This window comes from Nannospalax galili, unplaced genomic scaffold (assembly GCF_000622305.1).
Source record: "Nannospalax galili isolate Female #2095 unplaced genomic scaffold, S.galili_v1.0 scaffold235, whole genome shotgun sequence".
Lineage (NCBI taxonomy): Eukaryota > Metazoa > Chordata > Mammalia > Rodentia > Spalacidae > Nannospalax > Nannospalax galili.
The window spans coordinates 1,599,464-1,623,808 of NW_008338118.1; positions in this window are offsets into that span (position 1 = coordinate 1,599,464).

The following is a 24,345-nucleotide window of genomic DNA, read 5'->3' on the forward strand; positions in this document are numbered from 1 at the left end:
AGACTATAGTACAATCCCTGATTTCTTCATTTTTACAGAAGACAAGAAATGTGAGATGAATATTATTATATAAATCACAACATAAGTTTCTTGGAGTTAAAATTGAATTTGGTTTAAAATATGTATGAAGTACTTTATTCTTAAATTTGCTTATGATAAACAACACAACATATTTGATTAAAAATTCAGCATCATCTCAAATGTCCCTCGTAGAGGTTATGCAGATGACAGCACTGATGTGAACATTGGCTTCATTTCTGCCTTAATCAAATTGACACAAGCTAAAATTCCTTGCAATTAGATTTCAGGCCTTTAAAGAAAGTCATTCAACTGAAAATTGTTTTTATCATCCTTTGCCTCCTCTGTGCGTTGTCTAAGTCAGAGGCAAAGGGTGAAAGGAATATGTTGTTACAACCTTTTTGTTTCTACTGGAGGGTACCTTACTACATTTGGAGGAAGATTTAGTTCAATTGCATTGAATTGTGTGAAAATACTGATACTAGTCCTAAATAAGGTATCCCAAATATCAAATTTTACAGAAACATAATAAATAACAAACTAGGAATAAATTATAAGAAATTTATCAAATAATAAAACCATGAAAAGAACAAAGGAAAGGGGGAAGGGGTTGCAAAATTTCTCTAAAGATAATTTAAGTGATACTATTGGGATTGTCTCTTAAGTGGTTGATTTATGTCACATGGATTTTTTCTTACTTTCTCCATTTCATAGATTACCCTTTCAGTTCTACTCAAACACCTAAAATGTTTATTTTAATAGGCAAAGTTAGAAGGGATAGAAGGAATGAAGAAAATAAAACAAAATCAAACTGACTTCTAAAGTGCACAGTGCAAGGAATTAGAAAAAAAATTCTGGCAGTATTGAAAAAAATTGATGCAAAAAATTGTACAATAATTGAGGAAAAACTGTGCCGCCTCTTTTTTGGCAACTTGACACAAACAAGAGTCATCTAGAAAGAGGGAACCTCAACTGAGTTACATCCATCAGACTGGCATGTGGACAATCTATGGGGCATTTCCCTTATTGCTGATTGATATAGGAGGGTCCCATCCACTATGGCAGTGCCACCCCTGAGCAGGTAGTCTTGGCCTATATATAAGAAAAGTAGCTGAGCAAGCCAGGGGAGCATGCCAATAAGCAGCTTTCCTCCATGGTGTCTGCTTCAATTCTTGCCTTGAATTCCTGCTTTGAGATCCCCCCTCTGACTTCTCTCATGATAGAGATAATAGATTGTGACCTTGTTTGTAAGCAAATAAGCCCAAGTTACTTTTGGTCATGGTTTTACCATAGCACTGGAGAAGCAAAGTAGGACAAAAGTAAAGTAAAATATATTGGTAAGTACAATATATTGTTAAGTTTTCTGTTACTATAAAAGAATGCCTGAGATAAAGGAATCATAAATACAGAAAGTCTTTATTTTGGTTGATGATTTCAGAGTTTTTGTACATGCTACTTGGCCTAGTTGCTTTGGGCCTGCAATAGCACATCTTGGTAGTAGGAACATGGAATGGAAAAGTCTAGTCACATTACGGCAACTGGGAAGTAAAGGACAGGAAGAGGCTGAAGTCCTAATATCCCTTCAAGGCATATGCCTAGTGACCTATCTTCCTTTTCTAAGCTCTATGCTCTATAAGTTTCTATACCTCCCAAAAGAACCAAAGGCTGGTGACAGAGCCTTTAACCCATGGGCCTTTTGAGGATACCTGCAAGTCATAGCAGCATTAAGTAGAGTATGCAGCATCAGAAAATAATATACCTTAGCATGCTGAAGGAAGGTGACAGAATTTGGTATCATTACCTTCCTTTCAGTTGTTGGTCAGGGTGGTCCAACAGATTCCCAAGATTACTCAGGCTATTGCCATAGCCCTTGATGTCTCCCCAGAACTTGAAGGTAAGACTTTACTTCTGAAGACAGATCATACTTTGGACACAGGATTTGGAGAAACAGAGATGAAACTGACCTTCAACCACTTCTGAAGGCAAGCTCTTGTAGCTTTGGAGAGTGCTATGAAGGTGCAAAGGGAAAACATCAATGGATGATCCAACACCAGCTTCAAGACCGAATAATCACATCAATGGCCAGCACAGCATATGTCATTGGTGCAGTAGGGACACTTTTATCTTGGGGGCAGTCAACAGCTCCCCAATTTGACTAAACTCTCACTCAAAGGGAGAAAGCTCAAGTGTGGTAATGTAAAAATAACCCATACACATGGCTGGAGTGGTCATAGATCTTAGAGAAAACCCCAAGACTGTCATATCTCTAGACTAATGTGAATTCTTACTATGTGCAAAATATGTATCGTTATATTTAAATACAAGTATCCCAGTCACCATTCATCAAAGAAACTCATTTTGTACCAATCAGAGACTATTACCCGGTACCACAACTGGTCACCCATGGGCACTGTCTATGAATTGCCCAGGCCTAAGTGACACATCTACAATGTGACCTCTACACCTAAGGCTCATGGAACATAGAACAGGGATAATAAAGAGGACACTAATGAATCTCTCAGTTCTCAATAGTGAAGCTCCCTTATGCAGCAGAGGGCTGGGAACACAAAAGGCCACAAATAGCCAAAGTGTAGAGATCAAGAGTCTGCTGAATGATGGTCCTTGGACAGGACCTGTTTATTAAACTTCACCCACCCAAGGCTCAGGTACCATTTTGGAAGAGCAGGAAGAAAGATTGTAAGAGCCAGGGAGGAGGTGATTGACCATATGGAAACAGAGTCCTACAAGCTCCTGGGAACCTGTTCATATGATTCTATGGCATAGGTGTCAGCATACACAAGTCCCATGCAAACTCAGGCAGACAGTAACCCAGCATGGAACTGGGAAAATGAACAGCAGACCTCAATCTTATATGAAAGAATGTTGGCAACTGATTCCTGCTAGGTAAGAAGAGCTGATCTTCCTAAAGCAAGGGACTCTAGATAGGCTGACTAGACTTAGCGAGTGGATGGGCTTGCACTGGGGAATGGCTGGGGACACTGACAACAGTGGGCCTTAAGAGGGATGATAGAGTATATGGATTCCAGTGGAGAGGGGGCGAGATATGGTAGGGTGCCTGTGGGGATGGGTGTATAAAGATGATTAAGATTGTTTGAGCTGTTCTGTATGAAATATACAAAAAATTCAATAAAAAATCAAGAAAGGAAGAATTTGATATCATTAAATTTCTTTGTAGCAATTAACAATTGATACCAGGGTTGCTAAGATGTATCATGTGAATCTATCATTTGTTTTTACACAAAATTTTGTTGTAAAACATCCCTATTCATTCTTGTATGCATTGTCTAGGATACATTTGTACTATGAGAATGAATGTGAAACTGGATGTGTTGCATACCTGGCTAATAATCTTAGAAGGCAGGGATGGGAGGATAGAGAATTTGAGGTCAACCTAAGTTACATGGTGAAACTTTGTATAAAACAAAACAGACAGAAAGTAGAGTGCAGAATTGATTAGTTATGATAGAGACCCACAGACTCGAAAGGTTAGATAACTAACAATTTGTAGGAAAATAGGTTAATAAACCTGATCTATAAAAGTGAACATAAGTAAATTCAGGTATTTTGTGTGATGTAATTGAGGTGATATTTTACAAATTAAAACGTTGAAGATAATTAACAGAAGTCTTCAATAAAGAATAGTGTATTATGATGTTTATTTGTCTTTCATACACATTTCCTAAAAGTGATTTTTCAATTCAAATACTCACACAGTGTGAAACATTACCTATTAGATTCCAAAAAGGAAAAGAGGAAGGTATCTCCTGTCTGTCATTGTTTCTTGTTATGTAGCCTTTAGCTAAACATATGGACTCTTAAAAAAATTGTATTGACCCCTTTAATCTTTGGTTATACTTTCCTTTTGGGTATTTAAGACCCTAAAATTGGTCAAGATAAACCAATTTATTTTTACTCTTAAGGTCATTTGAGGATCTGTTCTTCAGTGGTTACATGGGCTTGGGAGGAGCCCCTAGCTCCTTTCTTTTACAAATTCCATCTAGGTGAAGAGGTCAAAGGTCTTACTCGACCATGGTTTCACTTGGAAGCATGGACGAAATGTTTCCTCTGTGTTGACCCTCCTATTTGTAGACTGAACACTGGTTCAGGTCCATCTGGTGGGGTCTCCATGTCTTCCTTGATCAAGAGGACAAGTGATTCACCACAGTTACAGGACATTTTAAGAGATGCTCATAGTCCCCTGGAACTTAGTCGACCTAGGAGGGAAAGGATCAGAAACGGTCATTTATGACAGTAATCCAGCATAAAACTTGGAAAATGAACAGCAGACCCCAATCTTATCTAAAGGAATATTGACAACTGATTGCTGCTAAATGAGGAAGAGCTGATCTTCCTAAAACAAGAATCTCTAGATAGGCTGACTAGATTCAGGAGACAGACAAGCACTGGGAAAAGGCTGGGGGCATTGACAACACAGTGGACAGTAACAGGGATGACAGAGTATATGGGCTCCAGTGTGTGGGAGCGGGGAGGCTATGGGAGGGTGCCATTTGGGAAGTGGATATACAGATGAACAAGATTGTGTGGAATGTTCTATATGGTATACACAAAAAAAAAACAAATAAAAAAAGACATATTTGAGGATGAAGCATAAAATTATACTTCATGTTTATTAGTAGAGATGATAAACATTACCATTGAAATCTACCTGATGACTTCATATCCATACCCAGGTGCCAAGGATCCAAGTATAACCAAGTGTGACTAGTAATAATCAGATGCATAGAGATTAAAGACACATGTGCAAACATCTAAGCAATAGTAGCATTAAAAATGTAGGAAACAGCATATTTTAAGATGAAATGGAGATCTTCATTAAAGGATAAAAACTCATTCATTTTTACATGTTACAGGGCTTATACTGAGTTCAGTTCAATATTGTATAATTGTATTAATTCAACTGTGAACCTAAAAATTAACACCCACTTTTGAAAGAGATATATCCTTGCTCTGGAAATTGTTACTGAATATGTTAAAGCTGTAATGAAATGCTTCTTCTAATCATGTGGTTATTAAATTAGAAAAAAGGAAATGAGAACATTCTAAAAGTGCATCTATTTTACAGGATTACCTGACTCCTATTATAATGGACTATGAAAGATTTACATTATTATTGTTATTAAATTTTCACTCAGAGATTAACCTAAATAATACTCCCTTGACAGTTTCTTCTGCACCATTTTTTCCTGAGTTTTTAGGGCCTATCTGCTTCTAGTATTTCCCAGAACTTGTTTCAATTAAATTTCTGATAAGAAAAAAAAATAATAGTTTTGTGAATGGGAGAATTATTGAGCATATTTAAAAGTTTGGTCCACCATTGCCACTTAGATTCCATTGTGCAGAACTTAGTACAATAGCTTTCACATGCTTACAAGAAGGCTTGGGATACATTGTTTTGGAATGTGTTCAAGTGGAACAGAAATTGACTTAATGAGCCAAGTACTGAAGTTTCTATATTAAGTTCTGGTTATATAAATACTTATCAACTTATACACACAGGCATATTATGGTATAGAAAACAGCTTCTAATTCTCTTTCATAGATAACAATCTACTAATTTAACTAATAAAGTAGCATAATTGAAGAGTTTAGGGTAATTGTTCACATTTGTGAATTCAAATTTCATCTCATTTACAGAACTATTTTTTCTCATAATAAAGTCATGAGCTCATTTATGACAAATAGCTTATATTTGTGTAAGAAATTCACACTTGGATATCACAATAGCTAAAAGTGAACAGATTAAGTATTCTAACATACTAAGAAAATAAATATGTATTCCATTTTGATTTTTTGCAATCTCATACATGAATAGGATGTATCTTGCTCAACTCCCCTGCCCATTTCCTCTACTCCCATTCCCTCCCATCTCTCTCATCACTACTTTCTCCCACCTTAATGCAGAGTCTAATTAAATCTAATTAAGTTGGGTCAGGTTGGGGGATGCACAGATTTTTGAAGTCATAGTTTTCAGATTGGTTACAAGAAAACCAAACATCTCACAGAAGTTGCTCTGATTTCTTCTCACATCAATATTATAGTTTCTAAGGCTTTCAAAATCTGTAGTTATGGTGATTTTGGCTTATAGTGTTTATAATAACATATTTTGGGAAATTTGTTTAACTGTGAATATTAAATTTAAAATCTTTAGGAATTTTTAGCAAAGCTATAAAGCTGGTTGGGGCCACCTCTTTTCCAATTCACTGTCCTTCCCTACTGAGTAAGGGACAGATGGACGGAGGCACCTTCAGGGTCACAGAGAAAAATGTCTTTATTGTATGTTATGAAGAAACTTAACCATTACTAATCATAGGGAATTTTTATTTTAGGAAACAAATCCATATGTAGTAAATTTCAGCTTTAGAAAAATTTTCACTGTTTAAATTCTGATCCTGTTATATCACTCTTTTTTTTCTGTGAATTTTCTTGATTCTCAGGCCATAGGCTTTCTTATGGACTGTATCAGACCATTTTGTCTGAAATATAATAATGGTTATTTAGAAAGCTCAGTGTCATCGATACACAAAAGTCATTTGGAAATAATATTCACACATACAGTTTCTAAGCATGCAAATCTCAAATCTGTCACAATATTACATGCATGCATTAGCAGTCATGCCTCCTTTCAATGCAACTGCCATTTCTCATTACATTTAAATTAAAAGAATTGATTCAATTTATTGAATCGTTCTCCTCGAACATCAAGAGACTCAAGAATTTCTTAGAGTATATCCTTTATGTGAAACAACTAAAAGGAATTGTTAAAAATACATTTTTTCCTTGCAAGGACTCTTTTTGTTGTCGAGGTGATCCAGGCCATTCCCTACATAATCAATCATGATCCAACACACATTTCTGAAATATTTTCTTTCCAGATACATTAGCTTTTAAGTGAGGTATGAAGTGTCTTAAGCTTTATCAGAAAAGATGGTTCAGATATACGTGTACTCTTGAGTCAATATGTTTTGCTCTAAAGATTCTGTGAAATTTATTGATTGATAACTTAGGAGAAAAGTGATATATCATTCTTTTCACATGACTCATGAAGTGAAGCTTCTTTTACAATGTTAATCCAAATAATTTATTAAGTCTAATTTTCCCATATAAACAGAGTATATTCTAGATATAAAGGAATGCCACATATTAAGAAATATGATGATCATTTAAGTGATCTCTGCAAACAAGATGGTTCAAGATGTGATTCTTTCTTACATTCTACTCTTTTAAATAAAACTTGCTATAATAATAATAATAATTTTTACAACTTTATAGAATAAGAATCGTAGATCCAATATAACACAGCTCCTAAATATTAAAATTAGGTTCTAAAATACATATTTTCACACAATACATTAAGCACTTTCTACTACATGTGGTGAATATTTAGAGCAAAAGATGTTTGGAAACACAATATCAATGAATGCTGTAGGTTTATGATATTTATTATAATTAGTGCCATTATGCAGCAAATGTAACATCTCAGTTTTCATAACATTAGAGAAATCTTATTTGAATGGTGAACGAAAGATGAGATGGGTATAGATTTTAGAGAATAGATCAAACTAATTGTTATTTCCTTTAAAAGTACATGATAAAAACACTTATTTTAAGATCTCTGTATACTCTTTTCCTCATACAAGGAAGATATTTAATGTTATATTGCTATGGCATCACATGCTGATCAGAGAAAATTGGTGTAATTTACTTCATGTAGGAAGCTATTAAGGCTCTTAGCTGAAGAAAGTTTTTCAAGTGACAACTCTTTTTTTTTTTAATATTAAAGCGATCAATTGTTTTATAGTCTGACAAACCAGAGTTAAATGATAGTTAATAATATGCTTTCAATAAGAAAAAGACACGACGTACTGTGCTATCTTCCTTCTCTTTTCATGTTAGCAGGGAATAATTTTCCAGTTCCTTTCAGTCTCCACCCACACAAAAAATAAAGATTCAAAATAAGGTTGAAAAATCAACTATATTATTACATTACAACTGGGTGAATGCACTACAGGGACTGATTCTATCTGCCGAACACATTTCAAATATATATGGTAGCTGAGGTTTATTGATGTGTGTTTAGGTTGCGCTCCTATACAGCTAGTTTTTCTTTATTTCCTTTCCATTAAATAGTTATCTTAAGAATGGAGAGGAATAAATTATTAAATATTGTTATGGAGAGAATATTGACTGGGAGATGAGGTCAAAATAAACACAAGGAAGACCCTAATCATTCCTCATTTTCCAATTATCTCTTATCCTCCAACTGTACTACAACCTTTCTTTTTGCATGCTGGACATAAGGGTTTTTTTTAAGTTTAAAAAATTTCATACGTATGGTTTTTGAATGCAGTTTGTCCTCTACAAGGAGATGTCTCATTGCCTTGTTTGTCCTACAGATAGTTGGTTTATCATTTTCCTCTCAAAGAGGCCATTTCTAATTTCTCCGACTTGTAAGCTTTATGTGCTAGATTTCATATACCACTTATAGGACCATATGCCTCTTGCTGGGACGTTATTAAGGATCTGATCTTTTCTTTTTAAGTCACCTGAGAATATTTGCCTGACATCCTTTGAGATGCCAAGCAAAATCTGCCTATGTTATGATGCTTCCTACACTATTATCTCATTTTTATTCTACTGGCAATTTATTGCCCTAATTGTCTTTACAACAGACCCATGTTTCTGGCACCATTTGGTTGTAGTTTTTAAAAGTGATTAAAAGCACCTAGGGTTGTGTTTTGGTGTTTGATTGTTCTGGAGAAAAAGAACTTGCTAGTATTACTAAATGACTAAACATTACACTGTATTTTTCTAGCATTTTTATTAGTAAATGTATTAAATGTTTGACTTATCAAAATAATATTGCATAATAAAGTAAACTTAAAAACACATAATAATTGAATAATAAAAATGTGCCTCTTCCCCAGTAGCTGATGCCTTGTATATATTTTCATAATGATAATTCCCAACCAACACCAGAGTAACATCTATCCTAAATTTGTTGTTTACTACTCTGTATATTTTTCATACATTTGTCTTATTTATGTATGTATCTCTTAAGCATGTGGCTTTACTCGAATCTTTTAAAAGTTTGTTATAAATGGCTTAATTTCTCACACATTTTTAGCACCTCAACATTTTCTCTCAGCATTACAGTTGTGGGTTCTTCTATATTTTTATGCTATGTTATCTCTCTGTTAAAATTATCAATCTTCTCATTTTACAGTTTCACATATTATTGTACAGATTGTCTTATTTCACATTTTAAAAAACACATTTCCCAATTAAGGAGGATGCTATTTTTGTCCATATGTTTTTTTCACTTTTATGTGTAGCTTATCATGTGTTCTAAGTCATTCCTTACTAATGTTTATTTTTAATTTGTGTTGATACTTTCAGTATTCGGATTGGGGATTCAATATAAAATATAATTTTCCCAGGTGAAATTTACCCTTGTCATTGAGCTCCACACTCGAGCTTGTTTTTTGCAATCACTTTTTATTGAGTCTGGCATTTCCTCTCAAACTGTACACAAGAAAAACCCCAAGATTTTGTTGTGTGTGTCTGAGGAGAACCTTAAAGCTACGGATCTGCAAGATATTTCTGCTAGCATCATATCAATCTCAGATTTAAGGAGGACACTCGGAGGGTGACAATAAAAAGAAACAATTTCACCTTAAAACAGTCAACACACATTTTCAGTGTGCTTCAAAAAAGGCAGATGACAGAGAGCACTTGCTTAATAACAATGACTCTTTCCAGTGATGTCATTAAGAAATTTTCCGAAGTTTGCCTGTCTTTTCAGCAGCACTAGTTGACTCATTTTTCAACTGAAGTTTTCCTACTGATTACAGAAACAATGCTAAATAAGTCTTATTGAGTCTGATGTGTTCCTAATAAAGATTGGGCTAATACATCACTTAGTATACATTACTGTTGTGCATAAAATCTTGCCAGAAATAGAAATATTTTTACTTTAATACATGAGTATGTTCACAGGATGACTTTAACATTAAAAAAACTACCATAAGACAAAGAAATCATTATAGATTTTTTTAAAGTCTTCAAAACAATCTGTTTTTAAAAATAAAAGATTTATTGACAATTGTGTAGTAGTAGGATTTGCAACATTTGAAAATTAAGTAAAGGTACTCAATTTCTTATTGGCTTTAATTCTTTAGTCCTTCCAGCAAACCCAGCATCATCATGGTCTCATCATGTGTAAAGGAGACTCTGTTGACTTTGAAATTAGGCATTTAATATGCCTTTATTGGTAGCAATGAGTGTGCCAGACTCAAGCCTAAGTCTAAAATGGTGTACTGTGTGTCCAGGTGCTTTCTTAAACTCTTGACATTTGATGCAAATACACTCCTTAGACAACCTGCTGTTCCAATGAGGATAAGAGACATAAAAAGCAGAGCTGGTCCTTCTGATGATAAACACAACTGCCCTTGTCGTTTCAGCCTGCATTTGGGTTACCCAGGTGAGCTTAGCTTAAATCAGCTGAACTCAATGACTTTGAAAACGTTTACTACTGCATATCATTATGACATTATGGTTATATAAATGCATTCTCTTGTTGAAGTAGCTAACCTGTGTGGAGAAATTTGTACTATGGGAAATAAATAAATATATTACATGATAAATATTAGTTAACACTTTTTGTTTCTCTGTCTGCAAATGCCATTCTGGGGGAAAAAATCAATGACAAAAATATACCCTAATGACATAGCATCAAGGCAATTACTTGGTGTGCCCATAGAGGTGAGCCAACTGCCTAAAGTACCTGTCAACTAATTGCATGTCATATGCATGGAACAGAGACATGAAAAAAGCCTCACTTTTCCTCCTCAGCTTCTGTTGGAGCAGAAATAGTCATTGAAACTATCCTGTAAAGATTGTAGATATCTGGTATCACTTCCATGGGAGCCTGGGCATTCTTTTTCTGTTTCCTCAATTTTAGTCAATGGTTCACATATCACACATAATGGTTCACACATATGAAGTTGTGTGTTTGTCAACTTCATTACTGTAAAAAGTTAGCTGAGGTCAGTCTGCAAAGTGCTTATCTCACAAGTACAAGGACCTGAGTTTGATCCCTAGATCCCACATAAAAAGAAGTCCAGTTGGTGCACATTTGTAATACCAGTGGTGGGAAGGCAGAGGCAGGCTGGTCTCTGGGGCACCCTGACCAGTCAGCCTAGCCTACTTGGCAAGTTTCAGGCCAGTGAAAAAGAGTCTGTCTCAAAAAAGAAAGAGAAAAGGAAAGATAATGTGAACCATGCCTGAGGTATCTATCACACTCTAGACCAGGTATAACCAGAGGGAGGGAGGGAGGGAGGGAGGGAGAGAGGGAGGGAGGGAGGAATGGAGGGAGGGACAGAGGGGGAGAGAGAGAGAGAGAGAGAACTTTATTTAGCTTAAATTTTGTAGACTGAAAGTCCACAGAGTTAAGTGCTACATTTAGCAGGGATTACACATTGAATAATGGGAAAGTATGCAGAATAGATGATGTCTTTAACAGGAATCCAAAGAACTAGTCAGGCACTTGTCTTGCTTTATAACAATGTTTTCTTGTGATAGCACAAGGATCCCACAAGAGCTACCCTAATTTCTTCTATGGTCAGCTTCTCCAATGACTAAAGGGCTAATCTTTGTGTGTGAGAGAGGTGTGTGTGTGTGTGTGTGTGTGTGTGTGTGTGTATGTGTGTGTTTGCATGTATGGTGTGTGCACATACTATGGCTGCTTGTGGAAGTCAAAGGACAACTTCGAATGTCAAGGCTCACCTTCCGCCTTGCTTACATGGTCTCTTGTGCATCACTGAAAAAACACATTAGGCTAGTTGGCCCATGAGCTTCCATGAATCCTTTTGTTTCTACCTCCCACCTCACTTCAGGAATGCTGGGATTGTAGATGTGCACTACTGCACATGGCTTGTAGGGATCTGAACTCAGGTTTTCATACTTTCATAGCAAGTGCTTTATTCACTGAGTCATCTCCTTCTGTCAAGCCCCACCTCTTAAGGGTCTCACTGCCTCTCACATCACCACATTGGCATCAAGCTTAGAACATAGATTTCATTGGGGGATGTACTCAGACAACCACATACAAACTTTAGCATCTGCGACCTAGGGAAACTTCCATCTGAGGTTTTCTTCCTAATATGTATCAATACATAACCCTGCCACTAAACTAGCACGAAATGGTTTGCTTCATAGAAATTTTGATTGGAAAATACGAGTTTTGTTTTTCAGTGAAACGACTACATAGATTACTAAGAATCAAAAATTAAAACTATGGCTTAAAAAGTGATCTTACTTTTAAAGAATCATTTTGATGATGATAAGCTCTTTATTTTTTCAATTTTTTATTGAATTTTTGCAATTTTCATACAATATAGTTTAATGGAATTTAGATTCCTACCCTATCTGCACCTCCTCCCCCACCCCCACTGCTTCCAGCCCAATTTAATGTACTTGCTTACATACATAATATGGCCTATAAAGTCTTATTCTAGCCACCTTTGTTCCAACAAAAGATCTTCTGAAGAATGATAGACATAAGTCTAAGACACCATTAAAAAGTATGTTTGGATAAATGGCTAAGATGCCGCATGTGCTGCGTATTCGGCTTCATTCTCCACACCATCGGAGTAAATTTATTCTCACCAAAAAGAACCTTGAAGTAGCTAAAGTTAGGAATTCTCAAATATGAATAGTATTTAGACTATGAAGTTGTCCCACCTAATGGTTGTTTGTTTAGAAAAGAAGAAATATAATATATGAAAGCTTTAGACCAATAGTAATTTAATGGATCTCTGAAAGTTTAGCATAGGAAAACAGTGATTGCAATTGTAAGTGCAAGGTCTTCCTCAGATACTCCGTGTTAGCACTGTAAAGCTAAAGAATCACGCCAGCACTTGAGAATCCACCTGCTTATCATCCTAAGTGGAGGCTCCAGGAATGCTGCTTCCTGGCAACTGTCAGCAGTTTGTGTTGTCTCCAGATGGAGGATATTTTCTCTTTTCTCTGAAAACTCAGTTCCGTGGCAAAAGTAAGAGTTAGTACGAATTCAACATCTAGTGTGAGACTGAGTGAAACCCAGCTGTACGTTTTAAAATTTGCTTTTAATAAAAACATTTCAATATTTCTTTCATATCACTATGTAATTACTATATTTGAGCAATAGGCCAATAATTGAACTGATATCTACCTAGCTAGCTAGATGTCACTTAACAACTCTGCACTACCTGCCATTCATTTGCTAAATAAAAATATAAAGACTTCTTATAAATTAGTCGGAGTCAAAAGTCTGAGCAGCATTTGCTATTGGAGCGATACCATTGTATTATCTTGATTGCTGCTAGACACTTACCCTTTGGTTTATACTATGCTTTGTTTCCTCTGGGTCAGAAGAGAAGCTACTGTACCCAGATCCCACACACTGCAAGCATTGAGAAATTACATTCCAGGTAGTCCTTAGTCAATGACAACTGTGCAGGAGAACAAGAACACAGCTCACTTGAACTAATTCATAGGGCAGAGCTTGGGACGTGGGGAGTAAGAGGCAGAGGATGGGATTTTGCTTGAATTGCCACGGATTTTTTTCTTCCTTTTCTTTTAAAAAATATTTTGACTAATTTATTACCATTTTATGTGTATGAGTGTTTTGCCTGTTTTTAGGTAAGTACAGCCATGTGTTTGTAATGCACATGAAGGTCAGAAGAGGACATCAGTTCCCCTGGAACCAGAGTTGCTCGTTAGCTACAGTGGAGGTGCTGGAAACCAAGAGCCAAGGCTCTTAACTTCTGGGTCATCTCTCTAGCCCTCTTTCCTTTTCTTGATTTTCCAATTCCCTCACTAGGCACCTGGGGATACCTATGCAACCCACATCCCAGGACTTGCTTCTGAGAATTCCAAGGTAGTACAAGCAAGATTCAAACACAGATCTAACTAACCCAAAATCCAGTTTCAAAATTGTTCCAGGTATTGCTTCATTTATCACCTAGTTGTCCTTCCTTATGTCATTCTGTCTCTTCAATCTCCTGTGATGGCTGATCTTGGTTGTCAGCTTCACACACCAGGTAACCTCAATTGAAGAACTGCCTCCATCACATTGGCCTATTGGCATGTCTGTGAGGCATTTTCTTGATTGCTAATTGATGTAGGAAGACCCAGATTACTGTGGGTGATACCATCCCTTGGCAGATGAGCCTGTATTTTGTAAGAAAGGCAGATCAACACGAGTCTGGGTGTGAGCTTTGAATCAGCATTCCTCCATGGTTTCTGATTCAAGCTCCAGCCCTGAGTTCCTGCCCTGACTTTACTCGATGATTGGCCCTATCCTTCTAAGATTATAACCCTTTGCTCTCCAAGTTGCTTTTGATCATGGCATATATTACAGCATCAGAGAACAAAACAGAACATTCCCTTATTAACTTCCATGCAAGTGACACATCAGTAATGGAGGCCGTACACCTATGGCTCACAGAACATAGTGGAACAGGTGGTAGAGAGAATGCTAAGACATTTTTATTTTGCAAAGTGGAATGTCAAAGAAATGACATGTGATATGAAATCCCTGCCCACATAAAGAACTTGCTTGCATCCTTTAGTAGCTTTGTTGAAGTACTTACACTTGGTTTTTCACAAGTATTTATCATTCCAATATTTATTTAGGTAGAAGCTTGGGTCTTCAAAGCTCAAACTATTTTTTTCCTCAATGTGGACAAAAAGCAGTATGCAATGGAAATGTCAATACTCAAGAGAGACATTTAGTAGTGTCTTAAATGCTGATTAATTCATAGACTGATTAGCTTAACAAATATTTATGAAAATATTACTATTTTATGGCAACTATTCTAAGTGCTAAAGATACAGAAATGTTAAACAAATAGCTTACTCATTTGGGGGAAGGAATGGTGGGTTAAGACAGACAATAAATATCAAGAAATGGAAAGTATCACAAAGGAAATAAAACATAATACAAAATGTCCAAAGTTATCTTTTTAAAAAATTTTTATTTATTATTTTTATTTTATGGGTATGTGTATATTGCCTGCATGTAGGTAAGTGTACCCGTGTTGTGCAATGCCCGTGGAGGTCAGAAGAGGCTGTTGGATCCCCTGGGGCTGGAGTTATGGACAGTTGTTAGCTGCCATGTGGGTGCTGGGATTCAAATCCAGATCTTCTATAAGAATACTCAGTGTTCTTAACTGCTGAGCCATCTCTCCAGCCCCCAAAGTTGTTAGCTTTTATGTATGGTCGACATTAGAGCAGACCCATGAATGCACAGTAAGTGAACAGCAACGAGACTGTGTGCAGGACAATGACCCAAACTAAGGAAGCCCTACGTGCAAAGCATTTATGGCCTGTATACCTGGGAAGAGGAAGACAAGGTGGCTTTCATGCATGGAGAATGAGAAAATTGGTCAGATACTGGTGAAAAGACTAACTGGTGATCAGATCTTACAGGGCCTGGCACGAAGGGGTAAAGACCAGGCTTCTTCTTTAAGGAGCAGCAAAGGCTTCCAAGGTTTGAACAGAGTAAGCTATGTAAAGCTTACTCTGGTCCTTTGGGACAGAAAACTGTCAGCCCCAAGAGTGACAGTGCAGTGAGCAGGTGCCCATTATTCACAGGGCTCTCGTCACACAGTGGACTGTACTCTTCCAGAAATAGAGATTTTCCATGAGTAGAAGGCCTCCTTGTTTTCATCCTCTGCCCCAATTCCCAGACCTTATTTTGTACTCCATGTTTTAGACAGAAAGAGACAAGACATTTTCCTTTCAATCAGCTCACAAATGAGCCAGTTCTCTGAGAACTGCAAACAAGAGAAGTGTGAGGCTCAGAAAATATTTCTCTGGGTTAATGCAGAGGCTTCCCAGAGTCAGTAGCACTGAATGGAGTCAGGAATTTCTTGGCTCTGAGAGAGTAGTCTGTGTGTTTTAGAGTGACTATAGCAGCATTCTTGGGCTTTCCAAACTAGATGACAGTTGGATTCCTACAACTAGCACAATTGTGGCAAACGTGATTTTCTCAGATAGGACCAAATGGCTGTCTAGGGAACAAAATACCCCCAGAGAAAAACCACTGATTGAGATACTCTACGAAGAAAGCTAAATTTATTCCAAATACATTAAAAAAACATTAGCTAATCCCTTACATTAGCGATTCTAACTTCAAAGGGAGCCTTTTTCTCATGAACCTACAGAATTTTGAACAGCCATATGACTTCCACTTACGCCCTTACCCGCCTATAGTCCCACCTCATCATCTGTGCGCCTTCACCGAGCACTGCTCATTCAGCATACCAGGATGAAGAAAACACAGACCCTCTCCAACATAAGACGTACGGTAATGATAGCTCCTATTTAGGGCATTTTTTTTTTACTGATGAGATGGTTATTTCTAAAAAAGAAAAGGTATGTGAAATATTTATTTTTTAAAAAGTGTTTTTCATCTTTACATACTATTGCCCTTTGTGCAGTACACAGAGGCATCTGTGTACTGATAATGATGCTTAACATGCTCCCATAATAATTTTATGAGTTGAAAATATCCATATTCTTGTTATCTTAATTTAAATTTCTTTTAAAGGCAACTCTATAACCAAAATTGATTGGTATAAACTTAGATTCAGAATCAAGTATCATATTTTGACACAGGTCTTCTTAGAAGCACAGGGTTTTGAATCCTACATTTTGGAATCAGTAATCACACATGAATTCAATAGGAAAATAATTTCTGGAGTTGCATATGACAAATGTATGAAAGAAACCATAGTTTAGTGCCCACCTTCATGCAGTTTCTACTGAAACCTGAAGAACTATATTATAAAAGTATGCAAATGAAATTCTATTGAGAATTTTATTGAGACACTTTTGAGTCTGTGTCTCAAGGCTGTAACTGAATTATAACATATGGCAGGACTGTGATGTTTGCTATAGGCTCTGAGTGTCCTATAATTTAACTCTGTTCTCATACTCTCGAACAGGAAGAAGCACAAGATCCCATAGATGCCAATTACTTCTGGCACTATGCAATGAACTGAGATTACCTTCTCTCCTCTTCTTGGAATTGATTAATGTGCTCAGAAAGCCTCACAAAATTCAGGAAACACTGAACTTGCACTGATAGGTTTATTATAAAGGACATCACAAAGGATACAGATGAGCAGACAGATGGAGGAAATACATCTCTTCAGGTGTAGAGAAGATATGCCAGTCTTCCAGGACTCCTCCAGGTGGTCATCCTCCAGAAGCACTCATACACTCACTCATTTGGAACTCCATCAACTTTGGACTGGGTTTCTATGGCAGCGTCATCATGCAGGCATGACTGGAGTAGCCACTGGCCTTTTGTGATCAGCTTGTCCTTCAGCCTTGTTCCCTACTCAGAGTTTGGAAGATGAAACCACAAGTCTCATCTAATTATGCCTTAGTCTTTCTTTCTAGTGACCAGTTTCCATCCTGAAGCTGTTAACATATAAAATCACTTGTTAACATATAAAATCACTTGTTAACATACAAAATCACTCATCACTCAGGAGATCCTAAAAATTATAAGAGCTACATAGTGTGAAGCAGGATAGAGACAGCTTCCTATTTCATAATATCATGTTTGCCCAATATACTTTTTGACTTTTCAGAGGAAGTAAACCCAATGCATTCTAGTTTGGTGTAACAATTATGGAACAGGAAAGACTTGACTTAAAGGATGAGCAGAAAAGGAAGGACGATATGAACTAAATGATAGCAGAAGTGGGTGTAAGATTCCTGTCAGTCTAGACACACTGAAGCAGTGGGAAATTAGAATGTCTGTCATAGACGTGTGGGTGATTAAGGAATAATATTTTTTAAACTGTTTATTTTTATTCAGTGTATATGAGTCTTTGTCTGGATATAATGTATTTGCAACATCTATGCACCTGGTGCCTGTGGAGGCAAGAATAGGACACTGGATCCCCTGAACTGGACTTATACAAGGTTGTGAGCCACCATGTGAATACTGGGAACAGAATCTGGGTCATCTGCAAGAATGAGTGCTCTTAACTGCTGAATCATCTGCCCAGCTCCAGGGATAATATTTTGAAAGAAGAAAAAAATCACTACTATAGGGAGATTATGTCTCGAAAAGATAAAAAATATTCCCTAGAAACATTGACAACAGAGACACTTTTTTTTGCTTTTGTATCCTTTTGTTTTATTTTTGCAAGAACTATTCCTGTCAACATAAAGTTTAGAAACACACACACACACACACACACACACACACACACATACACACAAAGCCTCCATCAATATATATTCACTTGAAATGTATTATTGTATTTGCTTGGATTGAGCATAAATCAGGGAGTCCTTGGTAAGGCTGGATGGGAATATTCTGAATAAAAGGAATTTATGAAGGAGAATAATGTTCTGAAAGATTTTTCCACAAAACCCCTAAACAATTGGAAGCAGAATAAGGGACTCTTTACCACTAGAAGAAGATAGGATCCCCTAAGCCAAATACTTACATAATTGTGGTCAGCATTGTCGGAATAATGTGTTTTACTTTACAGGGATTTGTGCACTGGAGTTAAGTGTAATAGCTCACAATACAACTACCTCAATTTACAAAATAGAATCCACTTCCTGAGTATTGAAAAAGAAAAATTAAGGCAGGTGCTGAGGTGAAGAGGTAATTTGCTTAAAAATTCATTTAAATCAATTGTACAGTATACTCATAAAAAATACTGACGTCTATTGGGCTGGAGAGATGGCTCAGTGGTTAAGAACACTGGTTGTTCTTGCAGAAGACCAGAGTTTGAATCCCAGCACCCACATGGCAGCTAACAACTGTCTGTAACTCCAGTCCCAGGGGATCTGACAGCCTCTTCTGACCTCCACAGGCATTGCATGACACGGGTGCACTTACCCACATCCAGGCAATACATACATACACATAAAATAAAAATAATAAATAAAATATGTTTAAAAATACTGAAGCCTAATGAATCCTTTGAAAGATTTTTCTAATTATGAATTTTGTGATTGACAATATTAATATCAAATCCTTAAAAATCGGTCCAGTTTGGTGGCTCAGGCCTTTAATCTCAGCACTCAGGAGGCAGAGGCAGGCAGATCTCTGTGAGTTCTAGGTCAGCTTCATCTACACAATGAGTTCCAGGTCAGCTGGGGCTACAGGGAGACCTTGTCTCAAAAAGACCAAAAAAGAAAACAAAAACCTTAAAAATGGACTGATAATGTTGAATTAGATCAGGCTGCTACAAGAAAAATATACCTTGGGAAATGTAAATGATTGAAATTTATACCTCATAGTTACAAAAAGGTATATATCTGAGGCCAAATTTCCAGCCAGTTCAGTTCTCTATGAGGACCTTCTTCTAGGTTTGCAAAGGGACAATTCGTTTTCACACTCTGTAGTGAGAGCCAGCTCTGGCCCTTCATTTCCTCGTAAGGACACTAATTTCATCATGAGATTTCATCTTCATAACTTAGTTAATATTTTTGTCTCTCAAAGGTCCCATCTCCAAATACTATCACATTGAGGATTATGTTTCAACATATTAATTTTAGGGCCAGACATACATTCAATCTATAGCACTAAAGCAAATGACCTCCATTTGTAAAGTATTGGTGATTTTTAAATTTTGATTGATTTTAAAATCAAGGTATTAAGCAATTATTTTGGTATCACTATCATTATATGCTGTTTTTCATTAATTTTATTTTTGATTAAATAGAAATGAAATATTGTTTTAATGATATGAATATATATTTTGTTACAAACATTGCAACTCTAAATTTTGTTAGAGTTTCATTATTTTGTTAACGAAATTAGTTCACTTTAATGAAAGCAATTCTTAGAAATATGGTCCAGCATAGTACATTTATATAATCAAAAATCTCCAGGAAAAGGTACTAATTATGCAAATCTAAGATTGGTCCAGTATGGGAGTGATGTGTATATCAGCTCCTGCCTATTTGTAATTACATCTAATTTCACTAATCTGCTGATTAATTTTTAGTAGGATTGTCTTGCAAAGAAGATTGAAGTCATGAGTTGTTCTAAATGAATTTAATAAATGGAGTCTGCCAGTCTTATTAGAGATACATTATTATAATGTAATGGAGACTGAAACCTATTTTAAACTGTAACTAAACTCTTTCTAATTGACAACATGTGTTGAGTTAATTGATAATAAAGAATACGCTAAATATTCCACAACAGTCATCACTACTCAGCAGTTAATATCAAGCATACATGGCTGTCCCCTCTCCTTTGTGTTTAAATATAAGGTTGCTACAACAAATAAATTGCATTCAGTATCAGACTCCTAAAGCTTCTTGCATTGTTTAAGAATAACAAATGACAGAGAATTTGGGCAAGTCATTTTTTTCAAAACAAGACAAATATACAAATGCATACTGGGTATTGCTATGAGTTTTTTACTGTGAGAAAATTTAATTTTATTTCCATATTTGACACTTTCACTAATTAAATTCATAAAGCCTCACTTTGCTTTGCATTCTTCACTTTTGTTAGAAAGGTAAATTGAGGCACAATAAAATCCAAAAGTTTTAAATTACAGAGCAAATAACATTGGTTATTTCAAGCAGTTACAAATCAAAAGACATTCGGGGGGTATACTGAGTTACCTTAAAGGAAAGGTTTTATTTATTTACTATTTTCTAATTATGTTAAATGTTTTGATTTATTTTTACTAGTTTTAATTGTGTATATGTGTTGTAGTGTGAGTGCAGGTGCCCTGAGAGGCCAGAGGTGTTAGCTTACCCTGGAGCTGGAGTTATCTGGAGTTGTAAGACCCTGATTTGGGTGCTGGAATCTAACTTAAGTCCTTTGGAAGAGCAGTACATGCTTTTTAAGTACTGAATCATCTCTTCAGCCGAAGGACAAGTTTCCAAAGAATAAGCATAGAAATAAAGCAAGGAAGCATGTGATTGCTTAATGCTATGTGGTTGTTCTATTTGTTCAGTCACATTGAAAAGTCTCTAAGTTTGTTGAGCTTACAGTCTGATTTTCTTTAGTGCAGACATTTTCAAAATTAGCCCATTAAATTTTATTCATATTTGCATATCAGGCAAGGTTTAAGCCCTTATGAAGCCTGCCTAGTTGTGTGTGCTCAGGGAAAGTCTGCATTTGGGTCACCTTCAACGTCTTAAAACCCTCATACACCGACATTAGGCTAAGCGGAATGATTTCAGCAATGACAAACAGTGTTCATCAGGTCTGATAGCCAATTCTCAAATGAGGAAAGAATCTTAATATTCTGTTACCATAATTAAAATGATAGTCATATGCTTCTGTTCATTTTCAGCGATTACCTGATGGGGGAAAGAAAGTTGAGCACGCTGGTTTGTCATCCTTGACTATATAAAGCAAATACATGAAGAATGTAACACAGGACAAATTGATGTTCAGTATGTTCTTATTTTAATCCATATAAACTTCTAAAAGTAACCCAATATGTTTTCGGTCGTAAGTTTCTGAGTACTCCTTTTAAAAGTATATAATGATTTTTCTGAAAAATGACATGATGCACATATATTATCAGTACAATGTCCTAAAGACACTTCAGAAATCTTTTGAGGTCAAATTAATTAACAGCTTATTACAAAAATATTAGTAATAGTTGCAGTTCTCTGATTTATTAACACATTGGAGAAAAATAAGAGACCTTATAAAAAGAGTGATACCTGGGTCTCCGCTTAGATTGAAGGAGAGTCCAAACAGGTCTGACTGAATCACTGTTCTCTGAAGGCCTCTAAAGATTGCAAACTGAAGACCGAGAGACACTACAGCAATGATAAGAAGGGGACACTTCACTTGTCTCTTGTTTCTAAGGCTGATTTTGAACCCTACAATATTATATCCAGGGTACTAAAATATCAATTTGACCTTATACCTTCAGAGATACACAGCAGTTTTTCCAATTGTACTATATGACAAAGAGTTCTAGGCAAAACACACACACACACACACACACACACACACATACACACACACACACACGCACACACACACACACCACACAATTTTGTACCTGTATTTAAGATCCAAAGTTTGTCATTTGTTAACACCTAAGTCCTTTCCATCCAAGTCTTGTAGCTCTAGTACTGAAGGTAATCTGCTATTTGTTCTTCTTTCCATTGTGTTTTCTAAAGCTTTGCTTGACTAAAGGATCATCTTTTCCACATTATTCATTCTTTTTGCCTTAAATAACCCAAGTCGATGTAGATTCATTGACTATGTAAATATGTTTTGATGTTTTATTTTATTATGTTTTATCATACAAAGAAATGTGAATAACTTGCTAATCATGATATCTATTTGATAGTTTATGCAGAAATGCTAACTCCATATTATACAATCAGGAGGCAAAGGATGCAGTTGGGTTTTCTTACTCTTAAGAATCCATCACCTCCTTTTGAAAACCTTCCTGGCACCTATGTCAATATTCTTACCTAGGGTGCTTAAGCTTTACTAATTACTTCAAGTGTTTGTTCTTGTGAAAAAAAAATGTGGCTCTTGACTGAGCTATCTCATCACATAGGAGAAGCTCATCAAACATAGTCATGACTTCAGACCCTTCTGTATGTGAAGAGAAGGTAATAGAGGAGCTACATTTAAAATACTTTAGAAGACATTAGATCCCTTTTAAGAATTAATTCAGAGGGATGAGTCAGTGTACAGAATGAGGTAAGTGTACTCTAATTAGGAGAGGAGGAAATTAATATGAATCTATAGTATCATGAAGATCTCCAGCTCACTGTCCTCCCCAATTTGTGAAGTAGAATTTGAAATGAAGAAAACTAGAGAATTATAAAAATTAGGGGAACATTAGATTACAAAAAACAGTTAAAGTATAGTTCATTTCAGACTTAAGGACTAATAAGACTAGTTTTATAATTTTTTGACTATAGTCACATTGAACTAGACATTATTCAGGCTGAAAAGGCCAAGTAATTACTCACATAGTGACCAGTTATGATAACATGAGTTTGAATGTTCTAGAATAGTTTAGATTTTAATTGGTATTTTATTATAGTAGGTTTTTAAAAGAACTTTAATGAACAAAAATACCACATATTTTCTTTTACTAAGCCCTTTCCAGTTTCTGAAGGAATCCTTTAATAGGGCTGATAGCCACCTTTTTCCAGGAGTTATCTGCAATGATTTAGAACATTTGAAAGTTATAAGATTTGTGTCCTTCCCTTGTGAAATACAAGCCCCAAAGCTGGAACAGTTAATTCAGCATATTTTAGTGAGACTTAGCTGCAGGCTATATATACCATTAGAATAGAGGTGTTTGGATTTTAATGTTAAGGACGTCAGCATTTCCATTAAAAATAGCCTAGGTATTGCAGATGTGATGTGACTAGCTGTTTGAAATTTCTGCCTTGACTTCCCCCCAGTGATGAACTGTATTCTGGAATGTAAACTGAAATAAACTCCTTTATCCCTTAAAAATAGTCTAGGTAAGCTGTTTCAGTAGATTCAATCTATGTATTGTTTTAGTAGGAGTGACTTAGGCTTAAATATTCTTCTTAAATATACACATTCTGATTATCCAGTTACTTCAGTTAGTGATCATTTTAGATATTAAATTTGATTATCATTCTTTTTTCTCTCATTTGTAATTCTGCTTCTCTATAGTGAGGTGTTGTGTGTCACTGTGTATCATTAACCCTAAAGGAGTTCCTGTCATGGAACAATGTGTGTGTAGTGTGTGTGTGTGTGCGTGCGTGCATGTGCGCGTGCACCCACTCATTCTGAATCAGCCGAACATGAAAGAACATTTGAACAAAGCTTAGTTGGTTCCGACTTTAAAATCCCTTGGTATAACACCTTTTGGAACAAAACACAAGAAACACAAAGTTTAGAGGAGATTGAACACAAGGGGGCGCACAGAACTGCTTCTAAATCTAAACTTTCTGCTCCAATTGACTTCTAGTTATCATTCCCCATCTTTTTTTTTTTTTTTTTTTTTTTTTTTTTTAATAAACTTTAGGGGATAATATTTTATTTGCATTATTTACAGATTTTTTTGTCAAATATATAAAAAGTCATTGGAAAATGGTGTGTCAAATTGTAATTTAGGACTGGACATAATAACATTGTAACTGTATTGTGTTGATTCTGTGTTCCCCACAGAGGAGCAAGTAAAGCCTCTGAAGTTTCCTGTGTTAGTAAGGGGCATAATCATTAAGTGAGATGTTTCCGGATACAACCAGTGGAGTCCATTAAAGGTGAGTATGCAG